This window comes from Microtus pennsylvanicus, chromosome 12 (genome assembly GCF_037038515.1).
Source record: "Microtus pennsylvanicus isolate mMicPen1 chromosome 12, mMicPen1.hap1, whole genome shotgun sequence".
Lineage (NCBI taxonomy): Eukaryota > Metazoa > Chordata > Mammalia > Rodentia > Cricetidae > Microtus > Microtus pennsylvanicus.
In genome coordinates, this window is record NC_134590.1 from 91,681,832 (window position 1) to 91,703,796 (window position 21,965).

Sequence of the window (21,965 nt, forward strand, 5' to 3'; positions counted from 1 at the left end):
CCGCCAGGCCCCGCCCTCCCTACAACGATTGGCCAAGCTTTTACTCGAGGGCCTACCGGTTCATCCCTGACGGGCACCACGAGCAGCCAATGGTAAGAGCGCCCGCCCTCTCAGAGGCCGTTGGAGGCGGGCATGGGCGGGCCGTTGGAGGGGGCGGGGCGCGCAGCTTGGTAACCGTTGCCTGGCGCAACGCCCCGCCCTGCAAGTGCGGCGCGAGGCCGAAGCGGGCGGGCGCTAGGTGCGGGCGGGCGGGCGGCGGGAGCCGGAGGAGGAGCGGCCGGCGCCGCCACCGCCGCCGCCATAGAGACTGTAGCCGTGGAGACTGTTACTTGCCAACGCGGAGCGACACGCAGCGGCCGCCGCGGCGGGAGCCGCTACCAGAACTCCCCGCCGAACTCCAGGTGAGCGCTGCGGGCCCGGGAGGGGGGCAGCGACTGTCGGGGACCCCGCTGGGGGCGTCGCGGGGGCGGGCGCAGCGGGACCCAGCGCCCCAACTTTGCAGACGCCAACGTCGCCCACTTCTGGTCCTTACAAATGATTTGGGGATCCCTGGACTGAGGGGAACACCGCTCACACTCTTCAAAGTTTGTGAAGTGTAGCGATCTCTTCTTGCGTTTGACGCACTAAATCTAACTTTGAGGGGTGAGGACTCCAGAAGACCCCCTTGTCTCTTATTTTTTATCCCGAAACTCCGGGAGCGCGGAGGCATCCCCCCCAAAGTATTCCTCACTCTCACTAACCCCAAAGCCTGGATTGGAGACTCCCCCAAGTCTGCTCCTCACTGTCATATCCCCGAAATCTGGGTTGAGGGCTCCCACAGAGCCAGCCATTCTCACCCAACTCTGAAAATCAGGGGCATCATCTCCCTTTTACACTTCTGAAATCGGGGTACACTGGGACCCCGGCTGTCATCCCTGAACTTGACTCCCAGGGGATCCTTCTGTTTGTCCCCGAAATTCGGAGCACCCGGTTTCCTCCTTGACTCAGGCACACTGGTTTGGGGGACACCGCCCCCGGCACCCCTTTCTTGTGCTTTGCTTTGACCAAAATAGTCAGTGTGTTTCTTCTGGAAAGGATTCTTCCCCGCCCTTCGCACTCTATTGTCCATCCCAAACTCCTCGGCGCCCCAGATCCTCGGATCCCCCTCCCCTGCCGCGTGGAACCCCACAGTACGCGTTTGGGGGTATCTCGGGACCCACGATCCTTTCCCACGCTGCCCCGGGAAGCTCACGCGCATCCGCAGCTTCCTCTTCGTCGCGGGGATCCGCAATCCAGAAAACTTTCCCGAAGGAAAACATTGTGTGACCCGTTTGCAGAAAGCCGGGAGGCCGGCCGGGAGAGTGCGAGTGCGTGCGCGCCGGTGCGTGTGGACCCCACCCGTGCACACGCACGCTCACTCCAAAACACCCGTGTTTCTCCTCGCCCCTCCCCATGGGCCGTGTCGGCAGTCGGGATTCGCTAGAACCTCTGTTGTCTCCTCCGCTCCCCCCTCCCCAGCTCAGCCGCCTCAGGACAGACCTCAGGGGGTTGACGCCCGCGGGGGACGGGGCGGGAGGGGGGGGCACTGTTAAAGCAGCTGGCGGCTCTACTCCGGAGACCTCATCCCTACTTTAGCCGTCTAGGGGACACTATAGTCCCCAGTCATTGCCTTGCTTTGCTCTCAGCTTAACACGGGAATCCTGTTCCGCCGAGAAAAATCCTACGATAATTGGGTGTTAAATAATTTTATGAGCTTGTATTACTTGTGCAAGTGTGGCCTCTAACCGTTACCTTCATGCATGTGTTCTGATCATATCCTCCACCACTCACCTCGCACTCCCGCCCACTCCTGATGATCCCTCCTCCCAGACCCTCCTCTACTTTTTGCCTTTTTTTCCTCTAAGAGAGTTGTAATGAGCATGGAAACAGATCCCTCTGAATGAGTAAAAAAAGGGGAATCTGTAGTGTAGGTAAAGTAAGAAATCTATAGTATAAGGATAAGTACAATATAGAAAATAGAAAATTAAGTAAGAAATTGTGTGAAGTAGAAAATTATTAAGGAGAAATATTAAGAGAGCAATTTTTGCCCACTTAGAGGCTGCCACACCCATCTGGCCCTGCCAGATAGGAAGGCTGCATCCAGTAACCGTGGTAACAAAAGTAATCTTGCCACACGAGAAGGACCCCACCCTTCTGTGTCCAGTCGATACCGATAGCCTAGGACATCTGGCTATCAGAAGGATGGAAAGGGAGACAGGTTCAAAAGGGAGACAGGTTCAAACGGGGGACAATGGCTCCCTCTGCAGCAGCTGTGGTAACTGCCTAAATGTCCTCAGGGATCAGATGATTATTGTCAAGTGATTCACTTTTGTTTAACTTTTAACATGCATTTATTTATTGAGTGTGACTATGCGCGTGCGCTCACACACACATGGGTACATGGGTTTCGGGACCTCGGTTGAGCAGGCCTGGCCGCAAGAGCCCTTACCTGCCTAGCCACCTCCGGGCTGTGAAATGAGATTTAATTGAAAGTGAAGTAAAGATATTTCCAAGAGCAGTCATGGTATTAATAATAAAATAATGACACAGAACTTTTTAAAAACCTTTCCTGTCGTCTTTTTAACCTCTTTGGCCAGCCTGTGGAGTGTGCTTGTTTACTGGGAGGGCTCAGTGAGTCTGGCGGCTGACCTACCCTTCCTCCCGCTTGGGTTCAAGGACTGGAATGGACTGGAAAATCCACTTGGGCATGCCACACCCAGGTGTTCTCCACTTCCACTGGAGAAGCGAGAGCGAGAGCTCGGCCTCAGGGAAAGGAATCTAAGGCTCCTACCACCAGGCAGCCGTATCCAGGGGATTACACACTGAGGGGCAGGAGCCAGAGAGAGGATTTTGGATACTTTGAATCAGTGATGGTTTAACAATGCTACAATGTTCTACTGCCTGTCAGGTTGGTCTCTGTGTGGATCCCTGAGCCCTAGGGAAACAATAGGGTTATAAACGATGTCACCACTCTCAGCCTTTAAAATACAGCTTTTAATTCCCTTGCTGCATGAAGGGTCCCTGGTGCCTTAAACTGCATTAGTCGCCGGCTTTTTTCCTTCTTTTCTTTCTTTCTCTTTCTTTCTTTCTTTCTTTCTTTCTTTCTTTCTGTCTTTCTTTCTTTCTTTCCTTCTTTCTGACAGGGTTTCTCTGTAGCTTTGGAGCTTGTCGTCCTGGAACTAGCTCTTGTAGACCAGGCTGGCCTCAAACTCACAGAGATCCGCCTGCCTCTGCCTCCCGAGAGCTGGGATTAAGGGCGTGCGCCACCACCACCCGGCTGGTAGTGGTATTTTTAATCTTTATTGTTTAAGTGAGTGTGCAGCACCTGTTGTGCATACGTGCCGAAGTCTGAGGACCACTTATGAGAGTTTGCCCTTTCCTTCACTTGGGGATCAAACAAAGGTTATCAGGCTGGGCAGCAAGCCTCTCCCAGTCCCAGTGGTGATACGAGTATTCATATATGCTTATTAGCACATGCTAATATATTCCTATATTCATTAGTTCATCTATAAACTAATGATTGGTTAGCTTGTTAAATCCTTAGCTAGAAGAAATCGCATGTTATATGCTTTGTTTTCTTTCTTTCTTTTTTTTTTTTGCCCACTTATTTATTGAGGTGCTGGGCTTTGCATATGCTATGCAAGTATTCCCAGCTGTTCTTTTTATTTTTACTGTATTTTTTGAGACAGTGTCTCACTTTTAGACCAGGCTGTCCTAGAACTTGCTGTGTATACTAGACTGGCTTCGAATTCACCGAAATCTGCTTGCCTCTCTGCATCCCAAGTGCTCAGATTAAGGCATGTGCCACCACCCCAACCCTTTACCGGGATTTCAGTGCCCACCTACGTCCAGCATTAATCTGTGGATGGGTGGGTGACTGCTCCTTTGTAGATTGCTCCTGATACCTGAGGTGCCAAGTCCAGCTCCCCACGGTCCCCCAAGTCCATTCCTCCCATTCCTTACTCTTCTACTAGTGAGCAGCAGCTGGGTACTCAGGTTGTGAAGCCCTCCAGCTGACCTAGGGACCACCAGCTGCTCCCAAGACACGTCGTCCCTCCAGTGCCATTTGTCTCCATACTGGAAAATGACAGTGTTTCATGTTGCTTCGTCTCTCCGGGGTTCTGCGTGTGCACAGTTTATCTGCAGGGCTGAGGACTGAGTCAGGACCGCAAATGAGCCGGTCAGGTGCTCACCCCTGAGCCATGGCCCCAGCTACAAAAAAGCTACTGGAACTTAAACCTCACCACCAGTGCTGAGTGTCCTCCCCCCACCTCCCCCCTGGCCTCGGGCATCATGGTGACCATAAGTTTGCTGGGTGGCCAGCCCACTCAGCAGGGCGGCTTTGACTTCTGAGTTTACCAGCTTTCAGTGCCAATACTGTGATGTCTGGAAGGGAGCCACGGCGAGGCAGGCTGGCTGGCTCATGCCAGGACTTGAACTCAGCCCCCAGGACCAGGCACCAAGCCTTGTGCACCTCAGCTCTTTCTTACAGCCACATTCCTGTTATATGAGGTGTAGGCCTGGCAGGTTCTGCCACCCTGCCCAGCATCCTGGCAACTCTGGCTTCTTCTTTTGGGCTCTAGCGAATCCTGTGATTTCCTGCCAAGATGGCTGACTGGCCCCTAATTCCTTATAGAGTCAGGGCCTGCTGCTGCTGCCGTGCGCACCCAAGGATGCCCTGATTAACTCAAGGAGTATAGTATACAGCCGTTAGAACAGGTAGAATGGAGGACAGCTCGGGGTTAAGAGCACTCACGTACGTGCTGCCTTTGTGGAGGCCCTGGGTTTGGTCCCTGCTTCCACACACAACCCTTTACAGTCCCGGGGGTCTGATGCCCTCGTCTGCCCTCCCTGGGCACCAGGCATGCTCTTGATGCACAGATGCAGGCAGGCATAGCGTCCGTGCACATAAAGTAATAAAGTGTAAAGATAAAGTACCCAGTGGGGCTCAGTAAGGGGATCATTTACCTGCCATACACAAAGCCCCGGGCTCCAGAAACCAGGTGTGTGGAGCATGCCTGTTAACCGGCACTGTGGAGGCAGAGGCAGAAGAATCAGGGGTTCAGGATCAACTTTGATTAAATAATGAAGGCCAGCCTGGGCTACATGAGACCACCCCCAAGATAGAGGTTTTGTGGCCCCACATGATTAGATATTACACATTAGGTCATGAAGATCAGGAAGGGCAAAAGCCCTGGGGTAGTGCTGTGTTGGATCCACTAGGGGGCTGGGGACCACCTGCTGATTGGAGGCAGATGAGGGAGGGGTGGAGCCATGGAGATCGGCTGGCATGTGTGAGGTGGGGGTGTTGAGCTGTGTCCCGGAAGGGCTCATCAGATGCCAGCCACCATTCTGCCTAGAGGACCAGGACAAGTGGGAAGGTAGCCAAGGCTTCAGCAAACCTCACAGTGTTTGCCAGTGGCTGATGGAGAGAGAGGACATAACCATGTTTTCAGGAAACTTCCCAAACTGCCTAAGCAGGAGTTGTTAATGATGACTCTTGGGTCAAAGCCTGGTGGTTATTTTTAAATTGTGTGTGTGGCAGGGTGGCTGTTGTATAGCAAGGTAGCCTCAGACCTGCTGTGTAGCTAAGGATGACCTTCGACTTCCTCATCACTTCCTGGGTGCTGGGATGACAGGCAAATGCCACCACACCCTGTTTAGGGCTCCTTACGTGATAAGTACTCTACCACGGAGCCCCAGACCCCAGAATCCTTCATGTAAGGGGCAGTGACAGACATGAGCATCTGTGACACAGAAGAATGTGACCATCCGGCCCTTCGCTGTCTTTGTGTCTTGCTGGGCTGGAGGCCTCTGGGGTCAGAGCTTCTGCTATCTGCACTGGAGACTGCAGCCGCAGTGGGAGAGGTGACAAGGACCAAGATGTCAGTTCCCAAGGGCTCTCCAGGGTCTGGGTGCTCACCACGGTGTCCCAGACCCTGAGCAAAGTGACCTCCTGGGTGTTTGGATTCAGGGCCAGGCAAAGCCTATCAATTCAGTGACCTCAAATGTGGAGGGATGGGTTAGGAGCCAGCAGGGGCCATGCAGCCAGCTGTGTGCTCAGGACACTGAGGGGCAGCAGTGATATAGGGAGCTGGAAGGGGGGGGAAGCATCTATAGGATGAGGGGTATCCAAGCCAGAGGTCAGGCTTCAGGGGTGTATGCTGATGTGCACGAAGTTCCAGAATGGGTGGACAATGAGAGAAACAAGGACGGAGGAATCAGTGACGTCCACCCACCTCACGGCAGGCCCATGTCATCACTGTGACCACCTTCATCTCCAGAGCCCCCTTCTGCCCTGATGAAGCTCGGAAGCTCAGCACCAGCTCTCAGCCCCTGTCTCTGTGGATCTGGGGATGTTGGGACCCCCCCCCCCCCCCGGAGGCAGGCTCCTATGTCTGGCTCATTTTAAATGAGCATTGTGGCCTCAAGGTCCCTCTCTGCTGGCCGGATGGCTCGTCTTGTTAACTCGACTGCAGCCGAAGCTGATTAGAACCTGAGCAGCTGGGCACTGTGAGCTCAGACCCACCCTGAATCCGGGCCAAATCTTCAGGTAGCACAACGTGTGAAGGGGCAGAATGGCTGTTCTTTCTGTTGCTCACCCTCAGACTCGTTGGCAAGTTTATTTATCTTGATGGTTCCTCTGATGGTGTTGGAACCTACTTCTTCAGGATCCCATGGACTGAAACCTGGCAGCTCTGGGACCTCCCTGGCCTCCAGCACCAGATGTCCGGTCTCGGGGACCAAAGAACTGCTGCGGCCACATCAGGAGACAGCACGGTTGGACGACTCGGACCACAGCCTGTGAGCAACTCTAATCAGTCCCATGTATGTGTGTGTTCATTCTGTCAGCTCTGTTCCTTAGAGAACCCTGGGAAATCGGCTGGATCAAGTGTAAGACTTTTCTTCATTCTCATGGTTGAGTGTGGATGGGCTACATTATGCCTGTGCCTTCGTCCATCCACCCACCCTCTGCTCATCATTTCACAACCCACACATCCATCAGTCATGCCCATCGGTCCACCCGTCCATCCACCACTGTTTCCACCCGGACACTGAGTCACGTTGAACCGAGGTCTCTGACCGGAAGGAACTGAGTAGAGTAGATGGCAGAGGAAGGAGGAAATCTCTTCCTGGACTGAACACCAAGAAGACCAGAAAGATCAAAGCAGAGAAATCTCCAGAGGGGAAGGGGCTGTGTCCCAAAAGACAAGGTGGCTCGCTTGCCTCAGCCCTGGCTCACTTGTGGAAGTCGCAGGTATCAAGCTCCTCCTAGCCCTGCCATCTTGTTCCTGCAAACCGTTTACCTCTGAGAAACACCACATTGTCCAGAATACATTCGGTCCAAGAGGTGGTCTGTAGGCTATGTTCTTGAAAGAAGTTTCTAGAAATGCGTGCTACTTTCTCCGTGTACCTGCCTCTTTCCTGTCCCTCGTCTTGGGGCGTCACCAGCAGATCAGAAATGCATAGGAGCTTTGGGTTCCCAGGACGATAAAGTTCTGATTTGAACACATTTCCCCCCTACTTTTCTAGAAGACTCCTTCGGGCCTTTCTTTTCTGTCCAGTGTTCTGAAGCCAGTGTCTGTTCAGCAAATATTTGTGTGCCCAATCAGCCATCATCTGAGGTCCTTAAATTGAGTGACTGCCTGTGTTTCACCGTGTGGTAAGCTAAGCGCAGAAGGTGCTTAGGGAGGCGGTTGCGTGTTAGCAACCCCTGTGAGAGCCGGGCCTGTGCTACAGGAGTGCGTGCTGTGTGCGCCCTTAAAAGACCTGCAGAAGCCTAGTCTTCCCAGCCAGGGACTGCCAACCACGCTCCTAGCCTCTCATAGGCCAAACATGGTGCCCCCAGCAATTTCCTATCTGGACCGGTCTTTCTGCCTCAAATGCGCGCATGAGTACCAGAGGCCAGAAGACCTGTGGGTCAGGGCACCTTCCACTCTGGGGACCAGGGATGGAACCCTGGGTGTGAGGCTTGGCGGCAGGCACCTTTATTGATGAGCCCTCAGTGGCATATGTGCTCATGCCCACACCGTGGAGGGCAGGTGCCCAGAGTTACAAGTTCTTTTTCCAGAAAGTTCCCAGAGTCTCAAAGCGCGTATGAAGTCCTAGTATGCGAGTACAGATGTCTGAGCATACAGTGGAGGCTATTAAGTGCTTGGTTATGCTTGGCCAATGGCAGTGCCCACATTCCACTTGGTCTAGGTTGGGAGTTTCCGGAGATTTCACTTTGTTTAAAAACTGAACGTGGGACAAATGCAGATCTTGGGCAGACAGAGCAGTTCTGTCTTCTGTCTGTCCACGCATCTGACATCCGTCCGTCCCGAAACCAGGGGAGATTTCCTTGGGCAGACAGAGCAGTTCTGTCTTCTGTCTATCCACGCATCTGACATCCGTCCATTCCGAAACCAGGGGAGATTTTCTTTCTTTCTTTTTTTTCGAGACAGGGTTTCTCTGTGGTTTTGGAGCCTGTCCTGGAACTAGCTCTGTAGACCAGGCTGGTCTCGAACTCACAGAGATCCACCTGTCTCTGCCTCCCGAGTGCTGGGATTAAAGGCATGCGCCACCGTCGCCTGGCCAGGGGAGATTTTCTTTTGACTTGGAGTCAAAAGAAGTTGGGAGGAAACTCCCAAGGATTGCAGTTTTATTTCTTCATTACATCTTTTCCATTTATTTGTTGACATTGTAATACTTTATTGCATTTTGAAAGTTCTTTTGGTGTCTGTGTGTAGAAGTCAGAGACAGCTTTTAGGAATTGGATCTGTCCTTCCATCATGTGGGTCCCAAGGCCAGAACTCAGGTCGGCAGGCTTAGCATCAAGCGTCTTTCCCCCTGAGCCCTCTGGCAGGTTGGTAAGAGCTGCAGGGTCATCTCGGAAGTTGGTCCTGATTCAGGCAGTGTCCTGGGCGGAAGTAGCTGCTGGACTGGAGAGAGCTGTTTAAAGTTCTATTTGATTTTGTAAATCGGAGTTCTTGGGCTGTGCTACCAGATCTTGCCCCTGGCTATGTACCCCCGGATCTGCACTCTCCCTCACCACTCAGCTCTCTCTTGCCCTGCAGTGTGGGTCTTGGGATGTTAGACACACAGAGCCCCCCTCCCCATCCCCCTCCTCTCTGTGACTCCCTGTAGAGCTAGATGTCCATTATGAAAGAAAAAATCTCTACCAAGTGTTCATATTGCTGTAAAGTTGCTTGAGTGTCTGGTTTGCTGCTGTTTATAGACCTCAAACCCCAGCATCTGCTGCCTAGCGAATGCCCACTCCAGATCATAGATAGCACGCAGCCCAAGACTGACCTCTGAGTTGCTGAGGATGACCCTGAACTCTTTGCTTCCACCTCCCAAGGGCCAGACGTAATGCAATGCGGTGCTGGGGATGGAAGCCAGGGTCACACGCATGCTCGCACGTTCTCTCCCCATGGGCCACAGCCTGTGATACTCAAAGTAGAAAACAGTTAAAGAGATGGGCTGAAGCCAGGCAGTGGTGTCACACAACTTTAATCCCAGCACTCAGGAGGCAGAGGCAGAAGGATCTCAGTGAGTTCAAGGCCACCCTGGTCTACAGAGTGAGTTCCAGGACAGCCGATGCTACACAGAAAAACCAAAAAAAGATAGAGATGGGTTTAGTTCAGAAGTTGAGCAACACCCCTAGAATCCCCCAGTGAGAGGCTAGGGGCATGGTCAGGGTGGTGCCCCACCTAGAATCCCCCAGTGAGGGGCTGGGGGCGTGGCTCAGCAAGGTGGCCACCTAACAAGTGAGGCCTGAGTTCTGTCTAAACACAGCAAAATAAACAAACAAGAAACCCCAGCAAGTTCAAGGATAGCAAAATACTGATTGTTTTCCAGTGGCGCAGGAGACAGACTCCTGCAGCTGGCCCTTGGCACCCCTGTGCCTTGTGGCTCCTGGCGTCTTGTTGGTCTGGCTTCTTAAAGTCCTCCATGGCTGTTAGCAATGTTCCTGGGTCTTGGATGAGGTGCTGCAGCTGGGTATCTAAGGCTGACTTTGTGACCCTCTGCCTCTTGAGCTGCTCACCAGAATGGAGGAAATTATCTTTTCATGGGGCAGTGTCTCACTAGGTTGCCCAGGCTGGCTTCAAATTCCTGTCCATCCTCCTGCCAGTTTCCACTGCCCATGGGCCATACCACTGCCACTGGTGTTTCTCAGTTGTAGCTAAAAGCAGTGTGTGTGGCACAGCCAGGGCCGTGTGCCAATAAAACTTTATTTGTGGATGCTGAACTATGAGTTTCCTTTATTTGAACTTGTCACAAAACGTTTTGATTTTTGATGCCTTCCAACCACTTGAAAGAAATGTGAAACCCTAAGTAGCTGGCAGATGATACAGAAACAAACAGCTGGTAGCCAGATTTGTACAGCAGCCATGGCTCCATGGTGACCATGTCCATGGTGACAGTGGGTCAGATGGCGGGTGACTGTGTCCATGGTGACGGTGGGTCAGACGGTGGGTGACCATGTCCATGGTGACCGTGTCCATGGTGACAGTGGGTCAGACTGTGGATTATTGTGTCTATGGTGATGGTGGGTCAGACGGTGGGTGACCATGTCCATGGTGACAGTGGGTCAGATGGCGGGTGACTGTGTCCATGGTGACGGTGGGTCAGACGGTGGGTGACCATGTCCATGGTGACCGTGTCCATGGTGACAGTGGGTCAGACTGTGGATTATTGTGTCTATGGTGACGGTGGGTCAGACGGTGGGTGACTGTGTCCATGGTGACCGTGTCCATGGTGACAGTGTGTCAGACGGTGGATGACTGTGTCCATGGTGACAGTGGGTCAGACGGTGGATGACTGTGTCCATGGTGACAGTGGGTCAGATGGTGGATGACTGTGTCCATGGTGACAGTGGGTCAGATGGTGGGTGACTGTGTCCATGGTGACAGTGGGTCAGATGGTGGGTGACTGTCTATGGTGATGGTGGGTCAGAATCTTGGATCAGAATTCATGATCTCCCTTAACTCCTGAGCCACATCCCAGGGAAACTTACACCTTTCCCCCTCTCCCTCCCTCCTTCCTTCCCTTCCTCCCTTCCTCCCAGGCTGGCTTCAAAGCCCCTCTGTAACTGAGGCTGACCTTGAACTCTGCCTCTGCCTCCCGAGTGCTGGATGACTGGCATGGACCCCATCGTTAAGTGGTGCTAGGGATGAACCTAAGAGTTCATGTGTGCTAGACTCTACCCACTAAGGGCCCTCGGCCTAACATTCCTGCTCTAGGCCCAGCTCAGTGGCTTTTGATATAGTCACAACAATTTTGTGTAACCATTACCACCATTTAATTCCAGAACATTCCATCACTCTCAAAGAAACCCCATCTCCTGAACAGCCCTCTCCATCCATCACCCCATGAATCCACTTCCTGTCTCTGGGTTTTCCTGGACATGTGTCGCAGACCCCCACGCCCTCTGGCCTTTGGTATCTGAGTCTTCCTAAGCCGATGTCCTTGGGGTCAGAGCTGTAGCAGGCACCCAAGGCTGAACTGATACTGCCTTGTTATTGTGCATGGAAAGAATGCACCTCTGGCAGCCTGGCGGCCACATTCCTACCCTCTTTCCTGGCTGTTCTGCTGATTGTGCTCCAGCCTTGCTGCCTGTGTTTCTGCTGTGCGGATGTGCCCTGGGGTGGCCAACCAAGCTCCGGATCAGAGGCAGCTGTGGCACTACCTGTGTCCAGAAGGAAGCAACTGATTCCGGACCTTCTTGCCTTGGCCCACCTCCTCCTCCTGCCCTGCGGATGAGGTGACTCCACTGCTGCCTTGGCTCCCTGCCCACCACATGTGTGTTCTTTCCCGCTCATGGCTCCTGCCCACCACATGTGTGTTCTTTCCCGCTCATGGCTCCCTGCCCACCACATGTGTGTTCTTTCCCGCTCATGGCCTCCCTGCCCACCACATGTGTGTTCTTTCCCGTCCATGGCTCCCTGCCCACCACATGTGTGTTCTTTCCCGTCCATGGCTCCTGCCCACCACATGTGTGTTCTTTCCCGCTCATGGCTCCCTGCCCACCACATGTGTGTTCTTTCCCGCTCATGGCTCCTGCCCACCACATGTGTGTTCTTTCCCGTCCATGGCTCCATGTCCACCACATGTGTGTTCTTTCCCGCTCATGGCCTCCCTGCCCACCACATGTGTGTTCTTTCCCGCTCATGGCTCCTGCCCACCACATGTGTGTTCTTTCCCGTTCATGGCTCCCTGTCCACCACATGTGTGTTCTTTCCCGTCCATGGCTCCCTGTCCACCACATGTGTGTTCTTTCCCGTCCATGGCTCCATGTCCACCACATGTGTGTTCTTTCCCGCTCATGGCCTCCCTGTCCACCACATGTGTGTTCTTTCCCGTCCATGGCTCCCTGCCCACCACATGTGTGTTCTTTCCCGTCCATGGCTCCCTGTCCACCACATGTGTGTTCTTTCCCGCTCATGGCTCCCTGCCCACCACATGTGTGTTCTTTCCCGTCCATGGCTCCCTGCCCACCACATGTGTGTTCTTTCCCGCTCATGGCCTCCCTGCCCACCACATGTGTGTTCTTTCCCGTTCATGGCTCCCTGCCCACCACATGTGTGTTCTTTCCCGCTCATGGCTCCTGCCCACCACATGTGTGTTCTTTCCCGCTCATGGCCTCCCTGCCCACCACATGTGTGTTCTTTCCCGCTCATGGCTCCTGCCCACCACATGTGTGTTCTTTCCCGTTCATGGCTCCCTGCCCACCACATGTGTGTTCTTTCCCGCTCATGGCTCCCTGCCCACCACATGTGTGTTCTTTCCCGCTCATGGCTCCCTGCCCACCACATGTGTGTTCTTTCCCGCTCATGTCTCCATGTCCACCACATGTGTGTTCTTTCCCGCTCATGGCTCCTGCCCACCACATGTGTGTTCTTTCCCGTTCATGGCTCCCTGCCCACCACATGTGTGTTCTTTCCCGCTCATGGCTCCCTGTCCACCACATGTGTGTTCTTTCCCGCTCATGGCTCCCTGCCCACCACATGTGTGTTCTTTCCCGTTCATGGCTCCCTGCCCACCACATGTGTGTTCTTTCCCGCTCATGGCTCCCTGCCCACCACATGTGTGTTCTTTCCCGCTCATGGCTCCATGTCCACCACATGTGTGTTCTTTCCCGTTCATGGCTCCATGTCCACCACATGTGTGTTCTTTCCCGTTCATGGCTCCATGTCCACCACATGTGTGTTCTTTCCCGTTCATGGCTCCCTGCCCACCACATGTGTGTTCTTTCCCGTTCATGGCTCCCTGCCCACCACATGTGTGTTCTTTCCCGTTCATGGCTCCCTGCCCACCACATGTGTGTTCTTTCCCGCTCATGGCTCCTGCCCACCACATGTGTGTTCTTTCCCGTTCATGGCTCCCTGCCCACCACATGTGTGTTCTTTCCCGCTCATGGCTCCTGCCCACCACATGTGTGTTCTTTCCCGTTCATGGCTCCCTGCCCACCACATGTGTGTTCTTTCCCGCTCATGGCTCCTGCCCACCACATGTGTGTTCTTTCCCGTTCATGGCTCCCTGCCCACCACATGTGTGTTCTTTCCCGTTCATGGCTCCATGTCCACCACATGTGTGTTCTTTCCCGTTCATGCCTCCCTGCCCACCACATGTGTGTTCTTTCCCGTTCATGGCTCCCTGCCCACCACATGTGTGTTCTTTCCCGCTCATGGCTCCTGCCCACCACATGTGTGTTCTTTCCCGTTCATGGCTCCCTGCCCACCACATGTGTGTTCTTTCCCGTTCATGGCTCCATGTCCACCACATGTGTGTTCTTTCCCGTTCATGCCTCCCTGCCCACCACATGTGTGTTCTTTCCCGTTCATGGCTCCATGTCCACCACATGTGTGTTCTTTCCCGTCCATGGCTCCTGCCCACCACATGTGTGTTCTTTCCCGCTCATGTCTCCTGCCCACCACATGTGTGTTCTTTCCCGCTCATGTCTCCATGTCCACCACATGTGTGTTCTTTCCCGCTCATGGCTCCCTGCCCACCACATGTGTGTTCTTTCCCGTTCATGGCTCCCTGCTTTCTTTTTTTTTTTTTGGTTTTTCGAGACAGGGTTTCTCTGTAGCTTTGGAGTCTGTCCTGGAACTAGCTCTTGTAGACCAGGCTGGCCTCGAATTCACAGAGATCCGCCTGCCTCTGCCTCCCAAGTGCTGGGATTAAAGGTGTGCACCACCACCGCCCGGCTGGCTCCCTGCTTTCTACCTGTTCCAAAATGTCAGGTAACAAGTCCTGTGACCGGCTCGTGAAAACTTGTGCCATCCCCAGCAAGGCACAAGAGAAGGTTCTAGAGCCCTTGAGGCCCCTCCCTGAGGCACACCTCACCGTGTCAGGTCCACCCCACCCACTCATGGCCCCCACGTGCCTGGCTACATTCCTCAGTAGGAACTGCACCCCTGCCAGGCTGGTTCCACGCCACAGGCCCGTGCTTGTCACTTTGAGTACACCAGAGCTGGAGGAGCAGCCAGGCTTCCTGTCCCTCCAGTCCTCCTGTGAGTGCGGTCACCTGCAGCCTGCGGACCCTGCCACAGTGTCCTGCCCAGTGACGGGCTCTGCACAGATGCGCCTGCTGCCCCAGGTGACAGAAACACAGCCCTAGTGTCAACTGTCCCCTCTCGTTTTAAAAGTCAATTGATAATATTTTGAAAATACGTTCATTCTAAGACACTAATCTCAAATATTTTCTTCTGACTTGCCCATAAATAACCTAGAAACTTTTAGAATCTTCCAGAAACTTGTAGAATCTTCCAGAAACTACCAGTTTCAATCCCCCACCACTGCCACTCCAGTGGTAAGGTTCACTGCAGCTTGACCCAGAGGCTGGAAATCTTGGCTTGGCTTGTTTTGGGATCCTCATTGTGCAGTACCCCCTCCCCCTCCACTCTCCTCCCCATTCACTCCTTGGGCTAGGCTATTTATGGGCCTTGCCTAAGCAAGTGTTTGGCAGCCCAAGTGGCCTTTCTAAAACAGGTCAGCCGCCCCCCTCCTCTCCCTCCCCTTCTGCAGGAGACCTCCCCCAAGACCTCTGCACTTGTTTGGTCCCCAGGTTCATTGCTGCAAAGGTCAGAAGGATTTTGACTCTGACTTCTCATGCCGGATTGTCTCTTGGTCACCGGTGATGCATGCGTGCCTTCTCTGAGGAAAACAGCTACCTTGCTCTGGGGGTTAGTGATCCTCAACACTTAGTCAACATATGGAAATAAAAATCCATATAAAATAAAGTTAACCTTTAAATTGTTTCTGCATTTGTGCGTCCACATGTGTGCAGAGGTCAAAAGACAACTTGCTTCAATTCATTCTCTCTTCTACCATGGGGGTCCCAGGGATTGAACTCCCACCCCTCAGGCTTGGCAGCAAGCCCTTTATCCATTGAGTCAGCTCCCTGGTCCTTTTCCTGTTTTGTTCTGTGACAGGGTCTTACTATGATCCTCCAGTCTTTCTCTGCTTTCAGATGCCAAAGTTACAGGCATCTACCTCCTCTTTACATAAAAAGTACTGTGCACACAGATTTTTTAATTTTCGAAAGACATTTGAAATACAATCAGGTATTTAACACTGAATTAATAAGCTCGCTAATGTTTTGTGCTGTGATGATTTTACCGTGAATGTAATCACCCCCATTAAAACACATAGCCGCCGTTGCTTCCATCTAAGTTCATGATTAGTTACTTCACCCTTAGCTGGCTGCCCTGTAGGATGCTGAGGGACAGGCCTTGGCACCTGATGGTGCAGGTGTGTGGCCTCACCTAGGAGACACTTGAGTGTGAATTTAGCCTCTTGGCCGCAGGAGCTCCACCTCTGTGGACTGAAGGCTTTCCTGGCCCTTCAGCATCTTTATTTTTTCCTGTGTTTACACTTTAGCTAGTAGATTTCCATATCTCAAGACAAACTGAATGAAGCTTCCAAAAATGCAATGCCAAGTGCAAATCCCTGACTCATGAGGAACCACGGTTTTCCAGGTTTCCTCTAAACCAAGTTTTGCATTGGGTTTGTTTCCAGGGAAACTCCCAGACAAGATTCACTTAGGTATCTGTAACACAAAGGATGGATTAGGGGCTGGGTGCTGACTCCAGAGCTAGGCCAGCTATGGCCCAGCAGGGATTGTGGCTACTGGATAGAGAAAGAAGCTTGTTTACCCTCCAGCGCTAGCCCAGCAGGACTCTCTGTTACACTGGAGAATTCGGAAGACCAGCCTGGGCCAGGTGGTGGTGGCACACGCCTTTAATCCCAGCACTCGGGAGGCAGAGGCAAGCAGATCTCTGTGAGTTCGAGGCCACCTGGTCTACAAGAGCTAGTTCTGGAATAGGCTCCAAAGCTACAGAGAAACCCTGTCTCACAAAAAAAAAAAAAAAAAAAAAAAAAAAAAAAAAAAGACCATCCTGGGCCATTTGGTTAGATGCTATGTCATGATAAAAAGAAGTCTGGGGGCATGGTCAGGGGTAGAGTCCCACCTAGCACACTCAAAACTTTTTTGTTGTTGTTTGTTTGTTTGAGATAGGGTTTCTCTTGTAGCCCTGGCTATCCTGGAACTCTGTCTGTAGACTAGACTGAGCTAGAACTCAGAGATATTCTCCTGCCTCTGCCTCCCAAGTGCTGGAATTAAAGGTGTGCACCACCACTCCTGGGTCCCATATATGTATTTTTCAAAGCAGATTTGTTGCAGCCAGCAAAGTGTCTCAGTGTGTATGGGTGCTTGCCCACACTGGCTACCAGTTCAGCCCCAGGCTCCGCATGGTGGAAGCAGAGAGCCAGTTCCTGAAAGTTCCCATGCGCAGAGACACAGAAGCACACACATGCACACACAAAATATAACACAAAAAAAGACTTATGAGGTATATTTTAGACTACAAAATCCAGCCATTTGAAATATATTGCTCACTGGGCAGTGGAGGTTCATGCCTTTAATCCCAGCACTTGGGAGGCAGAGACAAGTAGATCTCTGTGAGTTCGAGGCCAGCCTAGTCTACAGAGCAAGTTTTAGGACAGGCACCCAAGCTACACAGAGAAACTCTGTCTCAAAACACAAAACAAAACAAAAAAAGAAATATATTGATCATTGCACTTTTGTATATTCACAAAGTCATGTGCAGTCTTCACCACTGACCAGAATATTCCATGATCTCCAAGGAAACTCCATCCCTATGAGCTGCACCTTCCTGCTCTCCTCTCTCCAGCCCCAGCCCTACAGGTCTACTTCCTGTTCTGAGGTTGGTCTTTTGTGTTTGGATCTCTCACTGAGTGTGGTGGCCTCAATGTTGGCTGCACATAGCTGTGTATGTCAGGGCCTTGCTGTTCATGGCTGAGTGATATTCCAAGTGGGGATGGAGCATACTGGGTGCCCTTCCATCCTCCAGTATTGGCCCAGTGTGGAAAGGCACTCTGGTGAGCGTGGCCCACATCTCCTGGCCAGTGTGTTTCTTGGGGTGCATCCCTTCCAGCTGACTCCTCCCACCTGGCTTAGGGCAGCTCCTGAGTGGTGGAGCCATCCTGGCTCTTCTGGCAAAGGCTCTCTAATTCCACCTGGGATCAGTGGGGAGGCAGGGGCAGAATTCATTTGGAGAGAGGAAGTAAATCCTTGCTCTCCGTGGGCTCTAACTCCCTCTGCCCCATGTGTTCTCCTCCCTCTGTTGCAGATGGGACAGTGCATGCTGTCCTTCAGAAAAGGGTCCCTCCAAGGACAGCTCGGTGCTCTGCACTTGAGTGGCTGCTGTGAGCCTGATGCTGGGTGAGAGAACGCTGAGGGAGTCCATGTGGATGATGAACTACACCAATATCCACTGGCCAACCCTTTATCAGGATGGTTTGTTTTTGAAATTGCCTTGTGGCTTCGAGAACACGTCCTGTGTGTGTTGGGGTGGGGTGCAGTGGATGAGCTGGGTTCCAGCACTGAGGACTGAGTTCAGTTCCCATTGGTGTCCCCAGCATGCACTCACTGGGCACCCGCTCTGTGCTGAGCCCGCAGGCAGCCTCTGTGCTGTGGTCATGTGCTCACCGCCTCCCATGCACTCCAACCCCCAACTCCAACCCCCAAAGCTGGCTTAATTTTCTCCACTAATCATGAAAGAAGCCGAAGGGACAGGAGTTTTGAGACACTGGCCAAGGTCACCTAGCCGAAATACAGATCAGGTGACCTTGAGCTGTGCATCCTCTGACCCTGGGTCCAGCTCCCCATGGCCATAGTTCTCCTTATTCCCTCCCATCTTCCACCTCCTCTTGTCAGTTTCTAGCCGCTGCACCATTGGCTGGGAGGAACACTCTCTTCTGGGTCCTCTGCCTTATTCTTCTGGGGACCCCATGGCTCTCAAGAAGCAAACCCGGCCTCTTCCTTAAGTTCAGCCTCTAACCTGGCTTGTACCCAAGTTCCAGACTCAGTGTCTACCCCTTGGGCAGCTACCTTTGAGTGTCAGCTGACAACACTCTAGGCTCTTGCTGCTGCATGGGTGCCTGGTCCCGCCTCATCTCTCTCTCCATCCCTCTAATGTCTGGTGTCAGGGTAGCCTCCCCTGCTTTCTCCCCCTGCCTGGGGCCTTGGAGTTCCTGGAACCAGAGTGTGGCACTGCCAAGGTCCTGTGGGCTCTGGACCAGCCAGCGTTCTCCGCATGGCAGCTGCTGATACTTCTAAATGTGTACCACAGTGTCCCGAGACACCTTCCAGTGGCTTCTCACCACACCCATGGCGGGGGGCGGGGGGAGCTTTCATGGGGATCCATGTATGTCCTTCTATCTTATCCTCCATCTCCCTGTTCTCCATCTCCTTGGTCTCCCCCTCCTCCTCCTCCTCCTCCTCCATCTCCTCCATTTCCTCCTCCTCCTCCATCTCCTCCTCCTCCATCTCCTCCTCCCCCTCCTCCTCCTCCATCTCCTCCATTTCCTCCTCCTCCTCCATCTCCTCCTCCTCCATCTCCTCCTCCTCCATCTCCTCCTCCTCCATCTCCTCCTCCATCTCCTCCTCCTCCTCCTCCATCTCCTCTTCTATCTCCTCCTCCATCTCCTCCTCCTCCATCTCCTCCTCCTCCATCTCCTCCTCCTCCTCCTCCATCTCCTCCTCCTCCATCTCCTCCTCCTCCATCTCCTCCTCCATCTCCTCCTCCTCTTCCTCCATCTCCTCCTCCTCTTCCTCCATCTCCTCCTCCTCTTCCTCCATCTCCTCCTCCTCCATCTCCATCTCCTCCTCCTCCTCTTCCATCTCCTCCTCCTTAATCTCCTCTTTCATCTCCTCCTCCATCTCCTTCCGTCTGCCATCTTTTTTTTTTTTTTTTTTTTTTGCAGAGCATGTTTGTCACCTGACTTTCCATGACCTTGGTGTCACCTGTCTCCTCCCTGGAATATCACAAGTTCAGGATGGTCTGCTCTATTCCTATCAGGTTTCTGTAAACTTGGAGCAGCACATGGCAAATACCTGCCGAATGTGATGTGCTGTGGGAGGTCTTAGGGCTCTGGACACACAGGGACATAAGAAGGTTTTGCAATGACACGAGTGCGTGAGTGGCAGGTGCTGATGTTCTGCCTCCTGGTGAGCAAAGCACGGGGTAGAGGCAGGGAAAGATGACAGACTGCTCCTTGTGTCCCTTGTGTGTCCATCCCCATGTTGACTTCAGCGACAGTCTCGGGTGTCTGTGTGACCCACTGTCTTGCCATGCTCACTCCCTTCACTGATGACCTTGACATGGGCAGTTGGCGTGACTGCAGCAACAGAGCCCAATGCCAGCTCCCTGGCCAGTGCTGTTGGAGATGCTACAGTGCTGAATTGTTATCCATGGCAACCCATGTGTCTGGACAAAACCCACACAGGCCATTAGGAGGTGGCAGGAGGATGGGCAGCCAACAGCCAGGTGAGAAGCCTTCAGCCCCAGTGAGTGTGAAGACAATCATGTGTCGGCCACAGTGCTGCCATTCTTGTGTGGTGCCTGGAATCAAACCCGGGCCCTGCATGCCAGTTGAGTGCTGAGCCCTAAGCTGCGTCCCCAGCACTGTGTTGTTCTTGTTGTTGTTGTTAGAGACAGGGTCTCTCTTCACAACTCTGGCTGTCCTGGAACTTACTCTGTAGACCAGGCTGGCCTCAAACTCCTGCCTGGCTGTGTAAAGTTTTAAATGTGAACTGAACATGGTCAGTGGAGGAAGTTTAATGTGCATGTGCACACCTGTCATCCGGACACTTGGGAGGCAGGGGGTTGGTTCAGGGTCATCCCGGGCTATATGGAGAGTTTGAGGCCAACCTGTGCTATGTGCGACACTGTCTCATCATGGAAACAAACAGCATTTTCCAGTTATATTTCTAAGAGTCCCCATGTCTCTTTCTGACTTTCCAGAGGCTTAGAACATTTTATCCCATTTTCCTCAAATTATCCTGAGCTCCTCTTTGGGAGCTGATTTAATACAGAGCTAGAAATGGAGTCACCAAAAACAGAACAAAGCAGACCTGAGCCTGCCCTGGGCAGCACAAGGGTCACACAGTGTGTCCTGCTTGTCCTGGGGAAGGTGGAGCAGGGGAGATGTCTGTTCTCAGATCTACATGTAACCGGGTTCCTTTTAAAATAAAGTGTTTGTCGTGATCACATTCACTCCAACTCCTCACGGATTCACCCCACACACTAAACTCACTGTCTTCTTGTGTGCTGCTCATGCATTCCTGGTGTGGGGCCGACTGCAGGGTATGCTGGCCTACTGGGTGTGGGGCTGACCGCGGGACATGCTGGCCTACTGGTAGCCACATCCCTTAAGAAAGCTGTCTCTTGCTCCCTGCCATCAGCTGTCCATAGTTCCTCAGTCAGGAGTGTGGTCTTGAGCCCCTCTCCCCCACTGTGCTTCGGGGATGACTGGCCTGATTCAGTGCATCTGCTGTGGGTCCCATCCTGTCCAGAACACATCAGTTTGCTCTGGTCCTGCCGGACCCCTGGCTCTTACTGTCTTCTTTGGTGGTCCCTAGAGGGGAGGGGTGTGGCATAGATGTCCCATCCCTAGCTGAGCACCCCTTGGTCTCTTGCTCTTTGTGCTTTGGCTGGTTGTGTTTTTCTGTGATGCCCACTGTCCGCTACATGAAGACACTTCTCCAATGAGGTCTAGGTCTGAGAACTGTCCTCATCTCTGGGCTCACGTCTGCAAAGAGAAGGCTGCTTGTTATGGTGCAGGTTGATACTACATCCATGTAGTAGCAAGATGATAGAAATAGGCTTGCCCATGAGGCCTGTAGGCACCCAGCCATGGGTCTTTGGCCAGGTTTACCAGGTGTGAGTTGGTAAACTTTAAGGCCTGTAGAACTGGCCTTACAGCAAATCAGAGAGCAGGTGACTGCCCCTGTGAACCCCTGTACCACTCCTGCCCCATGGGTGGTCTGCCTCCTTCACGGCCATCATTGTCCCTGCTCCTGGTCCCGTCCTCCTCCTGTCCCTGCTCCGGGCCCGTCCTCCTCCTGTCCCTGCTCCGGGGCCCGTCCTCCTCCTGTCCCTGCTCCGGGGCCCGTCCTCCTCCTGTCCCTGCTCCGGGGCCCGTCCTCCTCCTGTCCCTGCTCCGGGGCCCGTCCTCCTCCTGTCCCTGCTCCGGGGCCCGTCCTCCTCCTGTCCCTGCTCCGGGGCCCGTCCTCCTCCTGTCCCTGCTCCGGGGCCCGTCCTCCTCCTGTCCCTGCTCCGGGGCCCGTCCTCCTCCTGTCCCTGCTCCGGGCCCGTCCTCCTCCTGTCCCTGCTCCGGGCCCGTCCTCCTCCGTCTCCTTCCATTAAGCTGTCAGCCTCGGGCTGCTTACAGTGCCAGTCACACCTGCTCACTTTGATTTCACCCTGAGTTGACCTGTGGTGACATTCTGATCCAATCTGCTCTGCTTAGTAGCCACAACCCTCCACCAGGGCCACCCCTCCCTCAGCTCCATCTCAGCTCTTGTGTCTGTTCCTGCTGCTCAGGAAGGCAGCAGGCCACCCTTTGGGCGCTGAACCCCAACAAGCCCACTATGC

General features: G+C 53.3%; 1 protein-coding gene across 2 annotated transcripts in view; it reads left to right on the plus strand.

Annotated features, from left to right (window-relative positions):
* The first annotated feature begins 252 nt into the window (after positions 1 to 252).
* The window catches only part of Rfx2 (regulatory factor X2), a 65,879-nt gene continuing 44,166 nt past the window's right edge, over positions 253 to 21,965 (plus strand). Inside the window, exon 1 of one of the 2 annotated variants that reach the window (XM_075942585.1) lies at positions 253 to 401. The gene's annotated coding sequence lies outside the window, so the exon portion shown is untranslated. The remainder of the gene's footprint in view (positions 402 to 21,965) is intronic. The other variant, XM_075942584.1, reaches the window with a different exon arrangement.